Here is a 22,601-nt window from a genome sequence, read left to right on the forward strand (position 1 = left end):
CCTGGCGTGCTATGGTCCATGGGGTCACGAAGAGTCGGACACGACTGAACAACAACAACTCTGTTTAAAATTACAGAGCCTCGTGTGGCGCAGAGTGGTAGGTGGCAGTATTTCAACCAAAACTCTCCCCACAACCTGAGTTCGATCCCAGCGGAAGCTGGGTCCCAAGTAGCTGGCTCAGGTCGACTCAGCCCTCCATCCTTCCGGGGTCGGTAAAATGAGGACCCAGCTTGCTGGGGGAAAGGTAGTCATGACTGGGGAAGGCAATGGCAAGCCACCCCGCTATAGTCTGCCATGAAAACGCCAGCAAAAGTGGTGTCCCTCTAGGGGTCAGTGATGACCTGGTGCTTGCACAGGAGGAACCTTTCCTTTTACCTTTTCTTAAAATTACAACTTGATGGGTTGTCTAGAATTATGACTCATTTTTAAGGGTTGATATATCTATGAGGAACTCTTGAAAGTACAGGTTAGATCCAGGATCTACCTCCTGTGAATGGAAGGTTTCCACCCATGGAAGATGCTTCAGCCTGATTTTGGGGATCCCACCCCCACTCAGCACCTCATCTCACCCATTCAGCCCTCCAACTCTCTGTGTAGCAATTTCAGGGAAATGCAGCGGGTGGGAAGTCTGCTTCCGCTACCCAGTTTCATCCATCTAAACCTGGATTCAACCCTACATTTATAACGAGGTTGTTGTTTTTTTTCTTTTAATGATATGGTTTGCCTGTGTGATTTGTGCTGCTCCTTGTAATTATAATTCTCATGTTATGTTGATATTTGGATTGTTTTTATGAATAGCTTATATATGTTTTGTAGAGTATAATTGGTAAGCAATTATTTTATAGAATCTGTCCATGAGGAAGTACACCACCTGAAACTGCATAAATCATTTAGGGTGCAATCCTATGCATGTTTAGACAGAAAAAAGTCCTGTAACTCCTAGCATTCCCCAGCCAGCACTGCTGGCTGGGGAATGCTGCATGTTGTATGTTTAGATAGAAAAAAATCCTACATAGGATTGTGTCCTTATTCATCAATTAATAGTTGACAGAACTTGTGCATGGGGGGGGGGGTAGCATCTAGCATCAAGTGTGCTAGATGCTACACCAAACACAGAAGCACTGTTTCATTTCTAATTTAGAAATAAAATACTAGATTTTTCACAATCCCAGATAAAATCATAGCGAAAAGATCTTACTATGTTTTTCAGAAGCAAAAACAGATAATGTATAGTTGTGATGGTGGTTCAAGCTACCCAACTTTTTAAAAGGCGCTCAAAAGGAGTATGTGTAGCATGTTTCATGCTTTGAAAGTTAAATCTAATGAGCATATTTGCGCCACTGCCACCTTGCTGGTTTGGGGGGTTCTGCTTCAAATAATCATTCACTTCTGAAGCTCACTGGCAGATCTTGGGTAGCCTAACCTACCTCATAGGGTTGTTGCGAGAATAAAAGGCCTCTGTCAGCAACCTGGAGGGAGAGTAGGATACACATTTTTTATTGCAGTCAAAGTCTGTATGCAATGACGGTCTCCTTCCATTTTGACAAGAGGGAAATGTTTGCGTGAAAAGGCCCACACATTAAAAAAAAAACAACAACTCCTACAGTGACCACTGCAGAGTAAAACACTTTAAAAATTAGCATGCAGACTTTACTGCCTTAAAAAAAGAAGAAGTGCGAATGAAATTCAAGTCACTTAAAATACAAACAATGAGGCCTGTTAATCAGCTTGGACACGTGGTCCGATTGTTTGCGCCAGTTTCCTGTAGGGATGTCTTGCTGTTAGTCATTGCATCTGTCAGCAGAGCTTATCTTCATCGTTGGCCCAAAGGCTTTCACGTCCAGAGAACGGCAGTCAGTCAGTCTTTCTCTCTCTCTCTCTTTCTTTCTTTCTGGAGGGAAATGAAAAGACCATCACGTAATTAACTTATATGGGTAAAATATGAAATAGGCAGAGGGAACCCGCTCGGAATGTTTCTTCCCACCCCCGCCCCACCTCCCTTGGAGGAGAGAGAAGTTTGCTTCTACGTGCAAGCTGTGAGGAGGATGCAGGGCGAAGGGGGAAAGAATCTGGTCTTCTCCAACTTGCGGACCGCAGCCCCGAGTTAGCAGCAGCAGCAGCAGCAGCAGCAGCGAGTCTAAACAAGGCCGGTGTTAGCATTCGGGGCACACGCTGCCGCAGAGTATGGGAAAGGGATAGAGCAGCCCACAGGGCTGGCGCCACTAACTGACGAGCAGAGCGCAAGTGATAAAGATTTACTGCAAGAGAGGAGGAAACAGTCCGCTGGCCCGATCAGAGCTGTGAATACCGAGTTGTTCAGGGAGGATTTTGCAGCTGACTGATCACAGGCTGGCGGAGCAGGCCTCGGACAACAGCTGCAAGGCCCGCCGGCCCGCGGAAACAAAGGGCGCCTCGCACGGCGCACAGAAAGAGCTGACAGGTTGTTGTTAGCGGGGGCAAATGTGTGAGGTATGGCGCTGTGTGGGAGACAGGGTGGGTTGCGCGAGGGAGGGAGGGAGGAAGGAAGAGGGGAACGGAGAGCAGGCGGGTCTCAGGAAAGGGCTGAAGTGACAGGAAGTGGAGGGGAGGGGGGGCGCCAAAGCAGGCCCATGTTGATGGGGAGCGTGAGCCCCCGGGCCACGTGCCGCTGCCGAGGTGAACTAGCCCATCGTCTCCTCGATGGGAAGAATCCAGCGGCCCCAAATGCCATCTTTAAATTTCTGAAAAAGCCCCCTCAAACTGTTACAGCCAGTCTGAATTAAGCTACTTCTTTCTCCTTTGGCAAGCTGAAAAGTAGGTGTCAGAGGCCCGGTTGGATGCAGTTCCCCCCTTCATTGGTGAAGGAGGAATGAACCGGTTCGAACGCTGCACAGCTGCAGTCTGATTTAAATGATGGGTTGGATCCAGATTTAAGCTGGATCAGCTGTGCTGCTGGAAGTGGGCTTCCCTGCCTTCGTGCTGCAGCCCCTCCAGCCCCCTGAAAATACTGCACAGAAAATAAGGAGACCCTGCTGATAGGTTCAGCTGGGGGGAGGGATCCCCAAAAATCAGACAGAAGGCCCCATCCTAAGCTGACAACCCTTCTTTTCCAGGTCCTGTTCATGTACTATCCAAAGTAGCCCCTGCCCCCCCCACTTCTCTCTCACACACACACACACACACACAATTAAGGCATTTTTCCCTGCAGAAAGATAGATCATGGATAAAGCTTTGGCTGCTATTCAATACCATTTTTTCTTTTTCGGTTGAACTGAATGCAGAAGAGGCAAAGTGGCTACCACAACACTCCATCAGGGTTCCAGAGCCTCTTGTAAATTAAAATAAAATACAGTCATCAACAATATTCTTCAAATTTTAGGAGTCATACATTTAAATGACGTTTGGGGCCCAGGGTGAAGCATTCACTTTGGATGTGAGAACCAAGGAGGAAAATTGGATACAAGAGTCGCTTCGTGCATTTCATTTTTTGTTCCTCTAATGTAACATCCAAAGTGGGTGTTTAGCCATTTTCCCCATGGTGAGAGATGCACAAGCTATCTAAGCATTTGGAGCATCTCACTGTGAGAGAGCTGAGAGAATTCCCCACTTGGATGCTCCACTAGACGTGTGGAAAGCAAATTTGGAAAGCCTCATCTTGTCATGTTGTGTTGTATGGCCTGACAAAAAACGTCTCTCTTCCAAGCCCTTTTCAGAGTGTGCTGAGTACCACTGACAACTATAGAAACTAGATCCAAGAAATAAGGTAGGAGCCTGAGCCAGGATTGCAGGGGCAGGAAGTAGAGATGAGGCTTGGGAGGTGGGGAGGGGATACTAAACTGCCAATAAGCAGAAAGAAGTTAACGCTCTCCATCACTGAGTCAAAACTCACCATTCCAGGGCAAGATTTTCTGTGAAGCTTCCTGTTTGCTTGGCCACCTGATAAAAATACAAAGTAAATACAATCTTCTGAAAAGTGACCTATGGAATGTCAGTAAGATGGATGTGATGCCTTGGAACAATAAAATCCCCCACCTTATTTCCGCCATGGAGGTTTGTTTTAATTCAGAAGTAGGGACAACATGCTGTGTAAATAGTAAATAGCAATATTTGCATGAAATCAGTTAACCACTAAATACTGGGAATAAGATGGATCACAAGCCCCATTTCTCACATTCAATGCCTCAGATAAAAACCAAGGCTCCCAGTTCCAAAGTTGCTGAACTGAATATCAACAACAACAGTATAAGAGCACTTCTGAAATAAGGGGAATTTCAAACAAGCAACATCACACAGCTTCTAAACATTGCTGTCTGTGTTCTCCCAAAAATTCCAGTGTGCAGAATACTCCATCTAGGGGCAGATATATAATCTTCCCCACCCCCTCCCTGGCCCTTGCTTTTGCATTGTGCTATCCTCAAGGTGGCACAATTTCAGGAAGCCAGATGCGACATCCCTAGATTTGAACAAGATAACGTCGTCCTGTGTGATATCGGCTGAACAGACAAGTCCCACTCCCATTATTATGCTACCTGCATACAGACTTTAAAAGAAGAGATCACGATAGTTACTGCACATGGATGTTTCATCCATGTTCATCTTTCCAGAGGTGAATCCTTGACTGGGAATGTCTGGTGTCTATGCTGTTGCTTTAATATAATGTCCTTTTTATTATATTGTATTTTTTATTGTTGTACTCCACCCTGGAATCCATTAGGATGAAGGGCAGTCTAGGACTCATCCAGGCAGAGGGCTCCCAGGGCTCCCAATTAGAAGGCATTGTGCATGTATTCCATCTTTTATTTTCCTTAACAGATTTTCTGTAGTAAGAAGAAGAAAAAAAAAAGAGGAAAGAAGCGGCGGGAAAACATGGGAGGGTTATGAGTGGAAGACCTTGTCATCTGGACCCCCAGAAAAATTCTGTGAATGAGGCAAGGTGATGGCACAATAAATGCCTCATCTGGAAGCTCCCTAGAAATTTTCATAACAATTTTAGGTGCCAGGCAAAGGCATTTTTATTCACTCAAGCTTTTTAAAGTGTTGTTCAATGTAGTTTTTATGCTAGTTTCAACATTTTGCCAGCTCTAAGCATGTTGCACTAGCGGAATGGGACAAGTCAGCAGAACTCCCTTCTGTGACCTTTGCTGACTCGTCCCATTCCGGAAGCAGTCGTCTTGGGTGGTTTCCACTTGTGCTAGCTACTTTCCTGTTGTGTTAGTGGGTCATTCCCACCAGTCCAGCAGCATTATTAGATACTGTCCACACACGTATTGATTAAGACTGAAGCACCACTTTTCCATAAAAGTCAATTCTGTGGTATACACACGCATTAAAATAAGAACAATACCATCTCACTCCACTGTCGTTGCAAACTGCTTTACCAGAGACCCAAGTGGGGTGGGGAGGGGAGGGGAGGGGAGGGGAGGGGAGGGGAGGGGAAGGGAAATGCATGAGCACATCACAGGAGATGATGCCTCTGTCATGGCACCTTCAACCCTCTTAAAGCCAATTGGCTTAGAGATGACTGGAGGGCTCAGGCAATGTGGCACAGTCCAGGCTGGGAAACCTTCACAACTCCCTTGTTCCAGGAGCCAGCCAGGACTTAAGTATGCTGGACATAATACTGTGGCATAATGATCTGCTTCAGACTACAGCAGGGGTGTTGAACCTCTTTCAGCCCTAGGGCTGAGTTCCACTTCGGAGAAGCACTTGGGGGCTACATTCCAACGGTGAGTGAGGGTCGAAAGCAAAGGGGGCGGGGCTGAAGGGGAAGGGGTGTGGCCAGAATACCAGCATATTTTAGTTTAGAGCTCTTACTGTCAGTTAAAAGAGACATTTCAACCTTTTAAAATGGGGGGGGGGGCTGGATAAAATCCAGGAAACCACCAAAGGATCAGTGGTTAGGGAAAAAATGTTGGGGCCAGAGGAAGGGGGCGTGGGCTTCTGGGGAATCCCAGAGGACTCGACTGGGCCACCAGGTCTGGGGGACTACAGAAAATGGCACCTAATATCTATTTGCATCTTTCCACTTGATTTATTTATTTATTATATTTCTATGCCGTCCAATCACCGAAGCTCTCTGGGCGGTTCACAACAAATATTTGTCCCCTTTGAGGAGACAATTATGTCAAATTCATTAAAGTCTTTTCTTTCTTTTTTACTTGTCATGTTTGTATTGCTGGAAGATGGCAGCGTGAAAGCAGGTTACTTTTTCAAGAAAGCAGTAACATCACAGCTTTCCAGCATACTGCATTTTGTCCTTTGTCTCTCACATCTGCCAGCACAGTTGAGCGGATTCAGAAGCAGCATTCTAATATTCTGGAAGGTAACCAAACAACTTCTTTTTTTAAAAGAAAGAGGGAGGGGGGAATCCCTCTCCTCAATCCTGCTCCAAGCAGTCGGTTTGAGTCCCCCTACTCATTTTCTGCTCGCTCGGCCATTTGCGACTGCAAAACTTTTCTTCTTTTTTTTACAGAAAATGCAAAGGGTTCCAGAGACCGTGTTAATTTTTCAAATAGCAATCCAATTACTGAGCAAATTGGCACAGGTGCCTAGTTACATAGTCACTTGGCAGTGCCTCCACTCCCTCCTGGCAATGATGAATGTGTTCCCTTTAGCCCTCCTCCTCTGTCTGCTCTTGCCTCGGAGCCAACACCAGTGACCACATAAGGAGAGTGCCTGGCAGCTGCAAGACCTGGGTGCCAAGAGGCAGATTGTATTCGGTGGCAGCAGGATCTGGGACTGCGACTGGCTTCCTGGCTAGCCTTTTGTCAAGACCTTCTCCCCGCCCCCAGCCTCTTCGCTGGCTCCGAAGGACAAAATGCCTGAGCGGGGCCAGTAGGGAAGCCAAGAAGGTGCTTTCCAAAAGGAGAGGGATTTTAATTTTATCAATTTTTTAAAAATATCATTGTCCCCACCCAATCGCATGGGCACAGGAGGTGCAACAATTCCAGCAGAAAGACATATGTCTTGCCATCCCCACATTGGAGACAATCTTTTTGACAGTGCCAGAAGTGGTTTGAGAGGCATCACTTCCCACAGTCTTACGTATGTAAGTGTTTCTTTTGTCTCACTGGCCCACAGGTTATGTAGGTTTTTTACACACTACAGTAACCTGCAACACCTGTTTAATGGCCCATGAAATTGGGATGAGGGTACACATCATGAACAGCAATTATTCTTTCAAACTGCCATCAATTCATAGAAAAATATGTCACCTGTGTGACAGACTATGTGTTAGTCTCTCCTTTCACACTCTTGTGATTGTGTAAAGAGTGAGCACAAGAAACTGAGTACATTTCTTATGCCTCAATGGTATCATAGAACTGAGAGCACAGATAAAGCAGCTGTCCGTCAGTACTCAATGGGGTAAAGCCAGTTTACTCATAGTTCTTTGAGCCGAACACATACATATAGAACATTTCATACTTACAACTCCAGTCCTATACCAAGCTTCCTGGGAATAAACCCTACTAAACTCAATGGGACTTACTTTTGACACAGAATCATACAGTTGGAAGGTTCCTTTGAGATCATCTTGTCCAACCCCCTGCTAAATTGCAGGCTCTGCCAAGTAGGATGCTGCTACAGCAGGGATGGGGAACACTTTTGGGGTGGGGGCTGAATGACCCCCCCACCCAGCCCTTCTCAGGCCAGGAGGATGTCAGGGGGTGTGGCTGTGAGGATCTAGAGGAGTGCTCCAGACACCACCTTGGTTGGGGCCGCTTCACATGTGCCACATCTTCCCTAACGGGCAAAGGCATAGCAAATCTGCCCCAATCTAGGTGGTGGCTGGGGTATTCTAGCTGCCACTTAGTCTGGGGACATTTTCTTCTCACTCCAATTTGTCAACAGTTCCAACATCAGAGCTTTCCATAACAGGTAGGATTGCTCTGTTACAGTACAATCCCATATGTGAATTCAGTAGGACTTACTCCCAGTTTGTGTATATAGCATTACAAAAGGACAGCAAGTGCAGGGTACTTGCTTCTGATATCTTCAAACTAGATCAGAGGTGTCCAGAAGAAGACAAACAGCAATTCACAAGAAAATGATGTTCCTGTATGCTTCTCTCGTGAAGATGGCAGCATCTTTGAGATGCAGAAATATACCTTGGATTTGTGTGCTGTATTTATCTACAATATACACAGGAATTATCATTCTCTAATGCTGTAGACTGTCTTGCAAAAACTATCCAGGCTGCAGATTTTGAGGGAGTAAAACTTGTCTTAAAAAGCATTTCACTCCTTCCAAAAGAGAACTTATTTCATAGATTTTTTTCCCAGTATCCCTTAAAACTGGAGGGCATGTGGGAGGTAAGTCTTCAGAAGAAAACAGAGGGAGGAAACTAGCAGAGGGTTCCTGTTTTTCCCCAGGATATTTCTGGGCCATCCCATCTCTATACAGGACTAACCTTTCCGTAGCAATGGCCATAGGCCCTCCTGCTTCTATCCAAACATGCTACCTGCACCCTTCACCACCCTCTTACACCAATCTGGAATTTTAGCCTCAACGTTTGGGAGAGATCATGGAAATCTTCATATAGGTGTTCACCCCAAAATGGGCAATGTGATGTGGGCCAACCCCATACTGGATTTTTGGTCCACATCATGTCTAGTGCAGATGGCGACAGTGCAACTTGCAGCTAACCCTATTATCTTCAGTGGAGACCAGCACACAGTGTATGGATTGCACTGATGGAATGTTCTGCACAGGTATATCCAGACCCAAAGAAAGTTCTGTGAAAGCACACTAGCATCTATAGCAGTGGTGTACAACCTTTTCGGCCCTCCACATTGGGTACCTGCATGGGTGATGGGGGGCTGCACATATGTGTGCATGCACATGCATGAATTCACATTCAACATACCCCCCCCCTCTCTCTCTGGAGCTTTCTACATGAGGCTTTAATCCTACGACTGAGATTGGTTACTCATAGAGGTTTGCAGTCCTTTACATGATGTTGTCAGCCTCCAGGGTCTTTCCTGTGTCTTCTGACCCATTTTTTTTAAGATCAGACATAATGAGCTATTAAAATGCAGTGCTTTGAATTTCTCCATGAAAACAGGAAGTCACACAATAACAGGAGCTATACCACAGCACCATCTAGTGCCTGTATAATGAAACATATAGCTCTTGCAGATAAAGAGAGAGAAAAGGAGGGGAAGGGAAGGGAGGCGCATGTAAAGGGCCAAACTTAATCCCACATAGAATCTGGAAGCAGAAGCCCCAGTAAGCCTGCAGGATAAAAAGCTTCTGTGTGGAGCTTCTTACACACACACACACACACACACACGCAAACCCAACTGCACCCCAAGCGCGCATCAGAGGCCTGGCACCTGCCTTGAGCAGGTAAAAACAACAATCCTCCCAGTAACCTCAGTCCTTAAACCACCCAGGAATCCAGGCTCTTAGCCCTTCTCTCTCCTCTGACCCACTCTCTTGCTGAAGGATCCTGACATCCCATACTCTGTTACCGGGAAGTTATTTAGGAAAGAAAAAACAAGAGAAAACGGGGGAGGGGGTGCTCTACAAACAGGCATTATGGTTCCCGCCATAGAAGTCCCACTCCTAGAGCATCCTAGGAAGCAGGCAGGCGCTTTCAAGGACTGCTTCCTAGGATTCTTTGGAGACTTCCTAGGCACAAGCCTGTTTCTAGAGCATTTTTTCTTTTTCCCCTGGTTTTCTTCTGAGGGTCTGGGGTGCTACCAGATGGGGTTTGGGGGACTGCCTGCACCAGACAGGCTGCACTTTTTGCACCCTTGTTCTTAGGTATTAGTCCCACCCATCACAAATTTGTGACCTTTTCATCTTCTCTTCTTGAAAAAAATATACACATCTAGATTTTTGAACCCATTACTTTCTTCCAGTCATACTCATAATTACACCAGTCCAGAGCCGTCACTGTTCATGAGGTGCTGCTCCACAAATGGGCCTTCCCATGATCTTAAGGGGACAGGGCAGCTCTTGCCCATTTTCATGCATATCTATCTATGCAATCGGGAGGGGGTGTCGAGAAGTATCTCTCTAAACTGGGAGAATGGGCATAAAAACGGCAAATGTGGTTCAGTGAAAGCAAGTGTAAAGTGATGCACATTGGGGCACACCCAACTTTATGTATATGCTGATGGGATCTGAGCTGGCGGTGACTGACTGAAAGAGATCTTGGGGTTGTGGTGGACAGCTCAATGAAAATGGCAACCCAATTTGCAGCTGCTGTGAAGCAGGCAAAGTGTCTGTAAGGTATAATTAGAAAAGGAATTGAAAATAAAACTGCCAATATCATACTACCCTTATACAAAGCTGTGGTGCAACCACACTTGGAAAACTGCATAGTTCTGGTCACCGCACCTTAAAAAGGAAAAGGGCAGGAAAGGGCAACTAAAATGATCACGGGGCTGGAGCAACTCCCCAACGAGGAAAGGCAACAACATCTGGGACTGTTTAGTTTTAAAAAGTGGTGAATAAGGGGAGGCAAGTAAGGGAAGACATAACAGAAGTGTACAAAATTATGCATGATATGGAGAAAGTGGATAGGCAGACATTTTTCTCCTTCTCCCATAATACTAGAACCTGGTGTCATCCCATGAAATGGGACATTCAGGACAGATAAAAGGAAGTACTTCTTCACAAAGCACATAGTTAAACTATGGAATTCACTACCATAAGATGTCGTGATGGCCACCAATCTGGATAATTTTAAAAGGAGATTGGACAAATTCCTGGAGGAGAAGACTATCAATGGCTACTAGTTCTGATGGCTCTATGCTACTCCAGTGTTAGAGGTAGTATGCCTATGTACACCAGTTGCTGGGAAACTTGGGCCAGAGGGTGCTGTTACAGCGGTGTCCTGCTTGTGGGTTTCCTGTGGGCAGCTGTTTGGCCACTGTGTGAAAAGAATGCTACACTAGATGGACTTTGGCCTGAACCAGCACAGCTCTTCATATGTTCATATATATTCAAATATAACACAAACAAAAAAGGAAGGAGGAAAAAGCAATGAAAGGAAGAAGAAGCAGAGGAAGAAGAAGAAAGAACATAACATAAAACATATCCATTCAAAACAATTATTTACAATACCATTAATAAAAGAAAGAAAAAGAGGGGTAAAGGATTTGACACTTCTATTTCAAATATATACATTAATATAAGCAGTCCATATATCTAAATAAGCATCCATATGAAACTGACGACTGCAGGATATACATTCAAATGTAGCAAGAGCGGTACGATCTTCAGTCCATCGAATGATAGGTGGTGGGTATTTATCCTTCCAATTTGCAACTGTAAGGGATCTCAGTGTCCACTTTTGCTGTTCATCTGTTAGTCCGCACATCACAGGAATATAATTTAAAAGGGCCTGAACATTTGCAATTATCTCAGATTTTCCACGAGCACAATTTATACCAGCAGTGACTTCCAACTGAAAAGAATACACTACAGGACAGGTCCACATCATATGCCTCAATGATGTCTGCTTCACATCGCCGGCTCTAGCAGAACTAGCCAGTTTCTTCTTAACGAGCCTCCGTGGTGTCAAATGTAAACATCAATTTGTGTTGGAACCAGAGAAGACACAGGCCCGCACTGTGGTGCAGCACATGAGCCTCAGAACTGCCTGGCATTTGGGAAGTCTTGCTATAAATGAGGCATGAAAAGTTATTGCGCCAGAATATGTAAAGCAGGGGTGGGTAACTTCTAGGAGTCCGGGGGTCAATTTGCCCCCAGAACACAACAGGAGCCACACTCTACCACCAAATTTACTGCCAAAGGTACCTTCTGCAATACTTGATAAACTAAAGGTGGGGATGCTGAAATCCACTGCAGACGCCAATGAGGTCAGATTCCAAAGAATCCGACCTATGGTGTCTGCAGCAGACTGGCTCTACTCACCTCCGGTTACTCAGGATTTCCTGCGAGGCGGCTCTCCGGCATTATAAAAGGTGCAATAGGCTAATGGCAGCTGCAGTTTACGTAGAAAGTTGGCAGCTGCAATTCATGTAGAAGTAAGTGCTTTACAGCCACAAATGGCATAAAATATGCCAATTACAGCCCTAATTTTCCCACAGTAGGTTAATGGCAGCTACTGCACCTTTTATAGTGCCAGAGAGCCGCTCTGCAAAATCCGGCAGAAGCACCAGAGCTCCAGGGAAATCTGTGGGGGTCCCAAGGGGTCCAGCTTTCCCAAGGGTGGACCCCCCCCCCCCCGGACCAGACATCAGGGGGTTCGCCCATCCCTAACTAAAGGACACATTTTGTCAGATGGAAAGTGCAAGAATGATACCCAGAGTCACAGGACCCAGAGACTGGGTGAGCATTCTTGTAATCACAGAAAAGAAAAATGGAAAGCTGAAAATATGCCTGGACCCCCCATGATCTAAACAAGGGAGTTCATAGCCAGCACTATATCATCCCAACTGAAGCGGTTCTAAGCCGCTTAGTAGGCATGCAAATTGTCATTATTTTAAATGCAAAGGATGGATACCGACACATGAAACTAGATGAACCTTCATCACATCTATGCACATTTAAAACGTCCTGTTTTCACCCTTTACCATTTGGACTTAAATCCTCTAGTGAAGTATTCCACCAAAAATGAGGATAGGTGATGACATGATCCTTGTAGCAGTCTTCAGAATGCCATGACCAGATTCTAAACCAAGTGATGGAGATAGGACACGCCAAGAATGTTAAATTCAACAAAGGCAAGATTTCAAGGCTGCCGCTATTAGATACATGGGTCAGATAGTGATTGCTCATAGAGTCTGTCCTGATGAGGATAAAGTCAGGGCCATACAGGACATGGTGAATCCACAAGACAGAAAAGCTGTGCTCAGGTGTTGAGGCTCTACATAATATTCGTCACAATACATTCTGTGGGAGACAGGAGTGACTGCACCTTTGTGAAATTTGTTGAGGAAGGACATACTGTTCAATAGCTGCCAGAACATCAGAAAGCCTCTGATATGGCCAAACAGCCATTGTGTCAGGCAGCTATATTCAATACTTCGATACCACCAAACCAGTCACAGTGCAAGCAGATGCATCAATGGATGGTCTTGGAGCATGCCAATTTCAGGGGAATCGACCAATGTCCTATGCCATCCAGATCTCTTCGCTTGTCAGAGCAGGACTATACACAATTAGAGAAAGAACTGCTTGCAGTTCTATATGCACCGAGGAAGTTCCATCAGTATGTCTTTGGCAAAGTTGTTTTAGTTCAGACTGGCCACAAAGCCCTAAAAGCAATTTTTAGGAAGCCAATTGGTGGTGCCTAATTTCAAGGGATAGGGAGAACCTTTAATAGAAATATCTCCTTCCACCTTTAGAGGAGACTGTGCAGAAAGTAAATCTCCAGATGTTTTGGCCTTCACCTCCCAGGGTTCCTGACTACCGGCCGTGGTGGCAGGGGCTTCTGGGAGTTGAAGTCCAAAACATTTGGAGATCTCCCTTCTGCCCACCCCAGTTCTACGTTATCAAAATATTGTTGAGGTTGGTCTGAATGGCCCTTAATGGCCCAGTATCTCTGATTGCAAATACACTCAGGATTTTAGTGGGAAGCTTCTCCTCTCTCCCCCCTAAGGAATGTGGCTTGGCCAGATCTTGCCCAGACGTGTCCTGAGAGTTACCTGAATGGAAGATGACTCATCCTTTTGTCATACTAGGCCAAGGAGAGGAGGTCAGCCTGGCCTGGCCTTTTATGTAGTTTGTGCTGGAAACCTGGAACTGGTTCTGAAAAGGAGGAAGAGAGCTGACTTTGCTCTCTGCACAAACTCCCACGGCACTATGGGCTGCCCTAAAAAACTGATCAGGACAGGAATCTACTAGAGTGTTAATGCTGTAAACTCCCATCTTATGCTCAGCCTGCATACATGTGTAAATAAGCCTTGTATCACAGGAACATCATAAGCCCACTATGTCTGCCTTCCATGGAAATGAAACCCTAAGGGAATGCTGGAATGCTCGAACTTCTCATCACTCAGAAGTGGGGTGCACAAATGTAACAATATATCACTGTAAAGTTAATTTTCAAGTCACTCTGATTTCTGTCTTGAAGATGCCTTCTGAGACCCAGCCTACAAAAAACAGAGGGGCGGATCAGGTCAGACCTTTTCCGGAACCACAATCCAGGCATTCCTAGAAGCTACTGAAGAGAATCTTTGTCATCTGATCAGCAGTTCTCAGCTGTGGATCTTGAAAACATCTGACTGGACTCTGAACTGCACATGCTAGAATATTAAGGCTTAAGTCACTTGCTTGGACTTTACCTGCAAATTCAGTTATTTGTTACCAGTGGAATTTTGTATATGAAGTTGTTGACAGATACAGAGGCTACTTGCATTCTGATGCATATGGCTAAAAGTTCATTCCCATCACACAAGATATATTGGTGACATATAGGCCCAGGACCAACATTTCACAATGTAATTCATGGTTTTGGACTCAGATCAGTTTTCTGAAGCATGTTTATCCAATTCCTCCCAAAAGTTAAATTCCGTACCAAAGTACGTACTTTTGACAAATAGCTAAAAAAAAAAAAAATTACTGTGGAGCATCAGATGTGCTTGTGGGACCCCGTGCCATTTCTTTCCTTATTGGCCAGCAAGAAGGCCACTAGAAGATAGGCGGACAGATCCACCTTATCTGAGGAGCTGACCCTGAAGAATCATCAGTCTCCACATGTGCCTTTAAGGCAGGAATGGGCAAAGTGTGGCCCTCCAGATGTGGTTAAACAGCAACTCCCATCATCTCTCCATACTGGCTATGCTGGTGAGGGCTGATGAGAGTTGCAGTCCAACAACTTCTGAGGACCAAATGCTGTCCACTCCTGCTTCAAGTTCCTCATCTGAGCCCTTTCGCTGTGTGCCCAGATGAACTATGGTGGGTGGTCAGTGGGAAAAGGGCTTTTTCAGTGGTGACATGATAGGGGAGGCAACCTGGTGCCCTCCAGAAATTTTGGCTTACAATTTCATAAGCCCCAGCCAGCATGGCCAGTGGTCAAGGATTCTGGGAGTTGTAGTCCAAAACATCTGGAAGGCATCAGCTTGCTTAGCTCTTCTGGCAGGGGTGAACAACCATTTTGATCTGCATCACGTGTCTGCTGGAATGGCCATACATGCACATTGATGTAAAACTCGCATACAACATCCACACACACACCATTCACTTGCACACACCAATCCAACTCTTGCCCAAGAGCATTTCCAAGGCCAGATATGTGCTTTTATCAGATAAAACCAACACTCTTCTCAGAAACCTCTGTCCTCAGCCAGCCAGCCAGCCAGGCCCTTAACCTTCTCCCTCCTCTGACCCACTCCTGTGCTGAATGATCATGATATCCCACACATTGTTACCTGGGACATTTTCAGAAAAAAACAGGAAAAAAGGGAAAACACTCTAGATACAGGCTCTGTGGATCCTGCCATAGAAGCCCCATTCCTACAGCATCCTAAGAACCAGGCAGGAACTGGGATGCTCTAGGAGTGAGGTTTCTATGGCAGGAATCATAGAACCTATTCCTAGAGCATTTTTCCTTGTTTCCCTGTTTTTTTCTGGAGGTCAGGGCGGGGGGGGGGGGTGCCAGGTGGAGCTTGGGGGCTCCCTGCAGCCCACCAGCCATTCTTTTTGCACCCCTTTCTTATGCAACAGTACACTCAGAGAGGCTCACCTGAGACCTGTCTTGATATCTTTTCAGCACTAGGAGAAAATCCTTTTAAATAATAAATAAATAAATAAATAATACAGATACTATTCAAGCATCCAGTATGACTTCTGCATAAGAAAAGGTGAGGGAACTCCAGGCCTGACATACAATAGCAGCTTGTAAGTACATTGGGTTCCTCTTACAGCAGATCCTGGCGAAGTTCTCAACCCTCTTGGACTTGTGCTTTGAAAATTAGCCTACATTCCCATTCCACGCTAGATCCCTGGTAGCTCATTCCTTTTCTCAACCCATCTGGTCTACCCTCCTCTCACCCCATCCAACTCACTCATGCTAGAACTCAGAATTTTATATGACGATGTCACCCTCCATATTATCTATAACAGCTTTCTCCAACCTGGTGCCCTCCAGATATTTTGGAGCATGGCCAATGGTCAGGAATACTTGGAGAAGTAGTCCAAAACATCTGGAGGGCACCAGGTTGGGGAACGCTGATCTATCATAATAATAAAAGAGGAGGGCTCTCTGTCTCTCTCCACCATAGCACCAAGGTCGTGAAACCATGACACCTGACGCTCAGTATGAATACTAAGGGGACTCTAGGGCTGTGCCCTGGGGGGCAGGGGGGGCAATTACTTCAGATGTGTCCATGTGGCTGAAGCCTATGGTAACATCTTCCACCACTAGGGGCAGACTTCCGTAACCAGCACATAGCTTTGTTGACCGTACAGTTTGGAGCTAGAGGACATTAGGAGGCTGAGAGACACAGTTATATGCCTGCCTTCTCCCCACTGCTGTGGGGCAGCACCCCTCAGGGGAATGGAATGGCCAGACCCCTCCCTCAGGGGACTTTCAGAGTGCACTATAGCAGGGACTGTGCATAGGAGTGCCAGCAGGAGTGGCTTCACTCAGACAGGGCAGACGCAATATGTCCAACTCTGACAGCTGTGTGTATTTGCTTGAAGGCTTCGCTGTATCAAACTTAGGGATGTCTGTTTCCAGGAAATCGAGCCCTTTGGGGGCTCACTGGACTTCCACGGTGCACCCAACTTGGTTTGCAATTGCGAGTCGAGCCATGCATTTTCCCCAAATTCCAGGGGCTTTTTACGTTTTTTAAATTGCCGAAATAAAACTTTGCACAAATTTCAGCCACAATTTGCATAATTTACGGAAATTTCAGCCATAATGTGCGCAAACAGTGGAAGACAGAACAGAGTCTGGGGGGGCCGAGCTGACAAAAAGCTCATCAAGCTCCAACACTCAAACGGATTTCTCCGACATCCCTCATCAAACTAAGGGCTATTCCATTCCGGGAAAAGCCAGAGCCCTTTGCTATTACAGAGATAAAGGAAATACTGGATATAGCAGAAAAGTTAGGCTTATTGAGCATCTACAATCTGCTTATTTTATTATTTATTTCTTCATTCCAAACAGGTCTCAGCTGCCTTTCAGAGCAAACATCATCCCAAGGGGATTATTTCTCATCCTCCGCAGCCAGCATGGCCAGGCCCTGCCTGGATCCGAATAAAGTGCCTCTGTGTGTGTGTGTCCTCAATGCCTGGGCCCTGATTGCTGACTCTCTTCCAGCTCACTTCAATCACTTCTTCTTTTTTACTCCCTTTGAATATGTAAACAAATCAAAGAGTTTGGCTTGGGGATAATAAGTAGCTCCTTATATAAAGTCAGACAAATTGTCCATGTAGCTCAGTCTTGGCACTATCACCATCAGCATCTCCGCTAACCAGGTGCCATACTGGCTGGGGGTGATGGGATTTGTAGTCTCTCTAACATATCTGAAGGGCACCAGGTCGGAGAAGGCTCCTCTAACACAAAGGTGTTTGCTAACCTTGCTTTTCAAGACCCTTGCACTGGAGAAGCCAGGAATTTAGTTCATGGAGCCTTCAAAGCACAGACTGTTCCCCCAGAGTTGTGACTGCAAAAGGGACTCTCAATGGGCCACTGAAATCAATAATTTATGATAACATATTTCTAATCCTCTCCCTAACTAATGCTCTCTGGGTGGATTACAACCAGTTAAAAAACTAAAATGCCATTTTAAAACACAGTGAAAAATACAAAATGCAAACATTTAAAAGAATAAAATACGATATAATGCAAAACACTAAACAGCATGGGAGTCAATACAACAGCCATAATAAGCTAGAACTAGGTCTCTGAGAGAGCAATCCTATGGCCCCCTAGACAGCGTCTGGGGGGCCACAGAATACTTCAGATTCCCAGCTCCGACCTCAGAGGGGGAACTGGAGTTCCAACCCCCCTCCCCCTCACAGCCAGCGCTGAAAGAACCATGCCAGCGGCTTCTCCAAGGTCAGCAACCGTTCCAGTGGGCGGGGAGGGGAGGGAACTGGAGAGGACGGAATACGAGCTTCTTGAGTCCTCTCCAGCCTCCTTCCCTCCCCTTCTGATGCAACCCAGCTGGACACGCTTATTTGCCTGTCTAGCAAGAACGCAGAACGGGAAGAGCGGAGAGATGCAGATCGCCTCCACCGCTCCTCCCACTCTGCACTGGATGCTCACAAGCCTCCAAGTTCGGAGGCTCACAGGCGTTGAGGGCGTAAACCATAGGGTTGCACCTTAAAATGCCTGGGCTCGACGGACTTCAATACAGTGACCTGAGCGAGACAGACATTTCGTTCTCGCAAAACAGCAGATGAGGTAGTAAACCTGACTCTGGACCAGTGGAGGCCGGTGGCTCCAATATCAGTGGGGCAGTGAATCTGCTCCGAGTTTCAGTCAGAACTCAAGGAGCTATCCAAAGCTTCACACCTTGGATAGCTCCTTTACAGTTCTGACTGAAACCCGGAGCGGAATCACCGTCCCACTGACATCGGAGCCACTGGCCTCCACTGCTCGGGACTACACCACAACAGATTGCATGTGAGGGAATCACTGGACTGAAAGCTCCTCCATACCGCACACCACCACCACCACCCCGAATCCTCCACATAGAAAACTAGGTGTCGGAGAGTTCTAGCTTAGCCTTATGCCTGACATGCTCTTTTTCAATGCATAGGAACCCTTTGCCCAGAAGGACCCTCATTTATGTTCTAAGGACCAAACTGCACATTAAGCAGGGGATCTGCAATTAGATGTCCCCCTGACATTTTTCTGTCATGCAGCTGCTTTGAATTTGACTGGGGCAAGGATGCAGGGAGAGAGGGGCTTGAATCCTTCCCCAGTGCTGTTTTCCCCAATTTGTCTCCCCCACCCCACTCCCCCAAGCTGCTGGTAACAGTGCTCAAATTATGGGAGGAAGTAGGAGGGGGTTTCGATGGACTCCACAGAGCTTCAAATTTTAGCAAAATCATGGAGCCCCATAGCCTCCTAAAATCAGTACCTAGGGGTACGAGTTCAAAAGGTAGGGAGGCAAACTCCCTCTGGCTCCTCTGTAATTCCAGCACTAGCTATTAGCCCTGCAAGGGAGAGGGGAAATACACCTGTATCTTCCCCCTGGCACTAACCACATCTCTGAGGTGACCATATGGATTAGAAAACAGCACAGGGAGGAAGGTTAAGAGGAAAAAAAACACCCTCCCTCAACACTGCTGCTTTGATCACATTCAGAGCTCTCTGCAGCTGCATTAAAGTAAAAAAAGAAGAAAAAGGCAGACAACAGGAGACCCAAGCACAGACCTCTCACACAATGTGCAGTTCAGCCCCCAGACTGTACAGTCCTGTTTGTGAGAACAAGGCTGAAAGACCCTGAGCTGTGGCTGCTGTAGGATGTCACCTCAGCAGCTAGCACAGTCACTGGAAAGCCACAGCAAATGCCAAATTGCAAAATGCCTAACTTGGCGTTTTAAATTCCTCATGTAAATCATCATCTTGCTTGAGGAGACACATTAAGGCAGCACGCTTGTTTTTCCATTCCTGCGAGCGCATAAAAGCAACTCTTGGCCAGGCAGCAATCACATGGCTCGGAGGTGCTATGCTGGCAAAGATGTTCCCCTGGCAGTTGGCATCTTACCTTCTTGGCAACCAGCTCAGCTGTTTTGCTGACAGCTCGTGTCATGCAGCCAGGTTCCTGATTGCCTATCAGATGCCCTGTCCTCAGGACTTCCGGGGGGGGGGGGGAGCACTGCAAGAGCAAGTTTCCCACCCCAAAAAGTCAAAGCACATGTTCCATTCATTACCATGTCACATCAGAGGGTGGCTCTGGAGAGCAAATTCCACACCCCACCCATTTCATTTTAGAGGTGCCAGCCCCCACTGCACTCAACCACCAATCCAGCTGATTCAGCCCCATGTTGGGAAAAGGCCAAGAACAGCAAGAAGCAAAGGTGCAACAGGTCTAGACTCAGGTGCGCTTGTACTCTGGCAGAACATCTCAAGGAATGTGACTCCCCAAACCAAAGGCGGCATGCGAAATGAGGCAAGCAATTGTGTCGTTTGCTTGCACAAACAGCACTCTGCCATTCAGATGCTCTGGGGAAAGGGGAAATGTCAAAAAGAATCTTTGCATAAGATCTTTCGAGAGTGCAAAACTGATGGCACTTTTGCGCGCTTGACGTCGCACAAATGTTGGTTTCCGCTCGTGCAACGTAAATTGTGCTAGTGGCTGGACACCCTTGGATCCTTCCCCTTCAGCTGTTGGGATGAATACGAAAAATAAATATACATACTTTTCATCCTTATTTTATTGTATCACCCTCGTTACTGGTCCATCTAGGCCTAGCATTGCTCTGACCCCTCAGGAGATTATGCAGGCCCAAGCACTCATAGCATTCTGCTGCAGAAGTGAAACTGGTGTTTTTTTTCCATTTCACTCACAAGGCTTGTTCACGCAGAGACTATTCAGGCATTTTCTTTGTGTGAGAGCTCTACGTGTGAGGAGGGGGACTGGGGAAAAGCACACTAGCTCCAATCCCTACCTCACCATTCTCATCACCCTCTAAATTAGAGGGCAACTGTCTGCAGAAGAGAGCCTCCTCTATTCCTGGAGGATCTCCGCAAGAGGGGGAAACAGAGTTACACTGCCAGAGCTAACTTAAACATGGGACAAAATGCATTTTTAAATGTGAAACTATCACCCCCCATAAAAGCTACAATTTATAATTTTATATAAGAAAGAATGCTCATCAGTAGGTTTAAAAACCATATACTGTCTTTTCACTCCTATGACATTAGACTACTTATTCACATTGCTATGTTTTTAAAAAAATGTTATTGCTTTGTACAGAGCTTAGGTCTGAAAAGTTAATAGAGTTCCCAATGTTTCCAGCACCATTCAATATTCACTCCTAACAAAGACAGGGCAAGAGGCTGGGAAAGCAGAAAACCTCCCCCATTAATTAGAGAAATAAATAAAAATAGCAAATGTGCCATGACGCAAAAGGTAAAATAGTGTTTTAAGGGCTGCTAACTCTGGCCAATTTATATGTTAATTTTGGGAATGATTCTTCCTACATCAGGTAAGGACCTAAGGAATGTTCCAAAGGTCTGGACCCATCTCACCACTAACAGATTGGTTAGATCAGCATTAATACTGGCTACTGGTTTTAACACTGTGTGAACTTTATTCCTTGCACACAATATATAAATAAATTCAGTTCTCTCTGTTTCACTGCTGTCTCCTGTTTCTGATATTCCTTTATTATTTGTAAAATCAAATAAGCTATATTCTTGGAAATCCATTATTTTGGAAAGTCAACATAATTTTTAGTTTTACTAAATAGTTACTAAAATATAAAGGGATTGGGGGGGTGGAAAAATTCCAGCCGGAGCACCCAAAGCAGGTCACACAGCTCAACAAGCTACTCTCTGCCATGCCCAGCTTAAGGGTGGGGAAGAACTGCAGGTACAGGGTGCTTCCAGATAGAAGGCTTCTAGCATTACAAGATCCTCACTTTTCCATTAGAAGCTACAAGTGTAATTGTAATTTACCACCTAGACTTAGGGGCATTATGTAATTTACCATCTAGACCTGTGGGCATCTCACTACATTCCATCCATGCGGTGGGCAAAACATAGAGGAGTGCACAGTGTTGTCCTCTCTCCTTTCCACACCCCTCATAGTTGCCACACACACCCTTCCCCTGACATGTTGAAGTGGGTGCTTGTCAGTGCCATTTTAACACCCTGGACATGTATGTGTGCTTGCTGTTTTTGAAGGGGGGGTGATTCCAAGCAATTTTATTAAAGGTGTTGATTTTTAAAAGGAATGCCAGCAGCATGGGGCAGGAAGATGGCAGTTAAGTTTAGTTCCAAGTAAACATGGTTAGGGATCAGGCTGTAAAGCCCATCCATTTCACCCAAGAATGTCCAATCTCTAAACTAGTCAATTTCATAACCGGTTCCAATCAGATAATTTGATTTGGTCAGTTCCCTGCTTGTTAGTTGCACTAAACATGGTTTCAGATCAGACTTGCAGCGCAGGACATGGAATGGCTCTGAAACCAGGGGCCAATCTAAAACAAAACGCTTTGTGGAGCGATTTGGGCAAAATCCACACCTTCACAGAATCGAATTAGCTTTTTCCATGGTACATGCAGTGCTGCATTCCTCCTCTTTTGTGGTGTATACAGGAACTGAAGCCACATTAGTTGGGGAGGGGTGGGCGAGTCCCTCCACAAGTAGAAACAATTGCATAGGTGCGGGGCAGCCAATGAGCGGAGGCTTGCTCCCCCTCCCTCGCATGTTGAACCAAGTGCAATGGAGGACTTGCTTACGAGTAGATGTTCATGGCAAACTCCACATACACACACACACATTTATGAGGCAGGCAGGCAAGCAGGCAGCCGCTGCCTGGAGACTGAGCAGAATGAGCAGGAGTGCAAGAGGTGCTGAGAGCAGAGAGCACGGAGCCAGTGAGGAGGGAGAGAGACTAGCAGTTTGTCTTTGATGTATATTAACTGCCCAATCAACAGGCTTCCCCACCCCCAAACAAACACAGACTCAATGAAGTGCTTCTGAATCATCCGCCCTGGCAACCACCCTTTCTTAG

The 22,601-nt window shown here is 46.0% G+C and overlaps 1 long non-coding RNA gene across 1 annotated transcript; it reads left to right on the forward strand.

The window, feature by feature from the left end:
* Positions 1-1,780: 1,780 nt before the first annotated feature.
* Positions 1,781-8,210, forward strand: LOC146357611 (uncharacterized). Its single transcript, XR_014790494.1, has 3 exons — positions 1,781-2,469; positions 6,162-6,301; positions 6,452-8,210. It is a non-coding gene; the product is annotated as an uncharacterized LOC146357611 (long non-coding RNA).
* The last annotated feature ends 14,391 nt before the right edge of the window (positions 8,211-22,601 follow it).

The sequence above is a fragment of the Heloderma suspectum genome, chromosome 1, assembly GCF_057233095.1.
Source record: "Heloderma suspectum isolate Gila_16-S chromosome 1, 16-S_ref, whole genome shotgun sequence".
In the NCBI taxonomy this organism is placed as follows: domain Eukaryota; kingdom Metazoa; phylum Chordata; class Lepidosauria; order Squamata; family Helodermatidae; genus Heloderma; species Heloderma suspectum.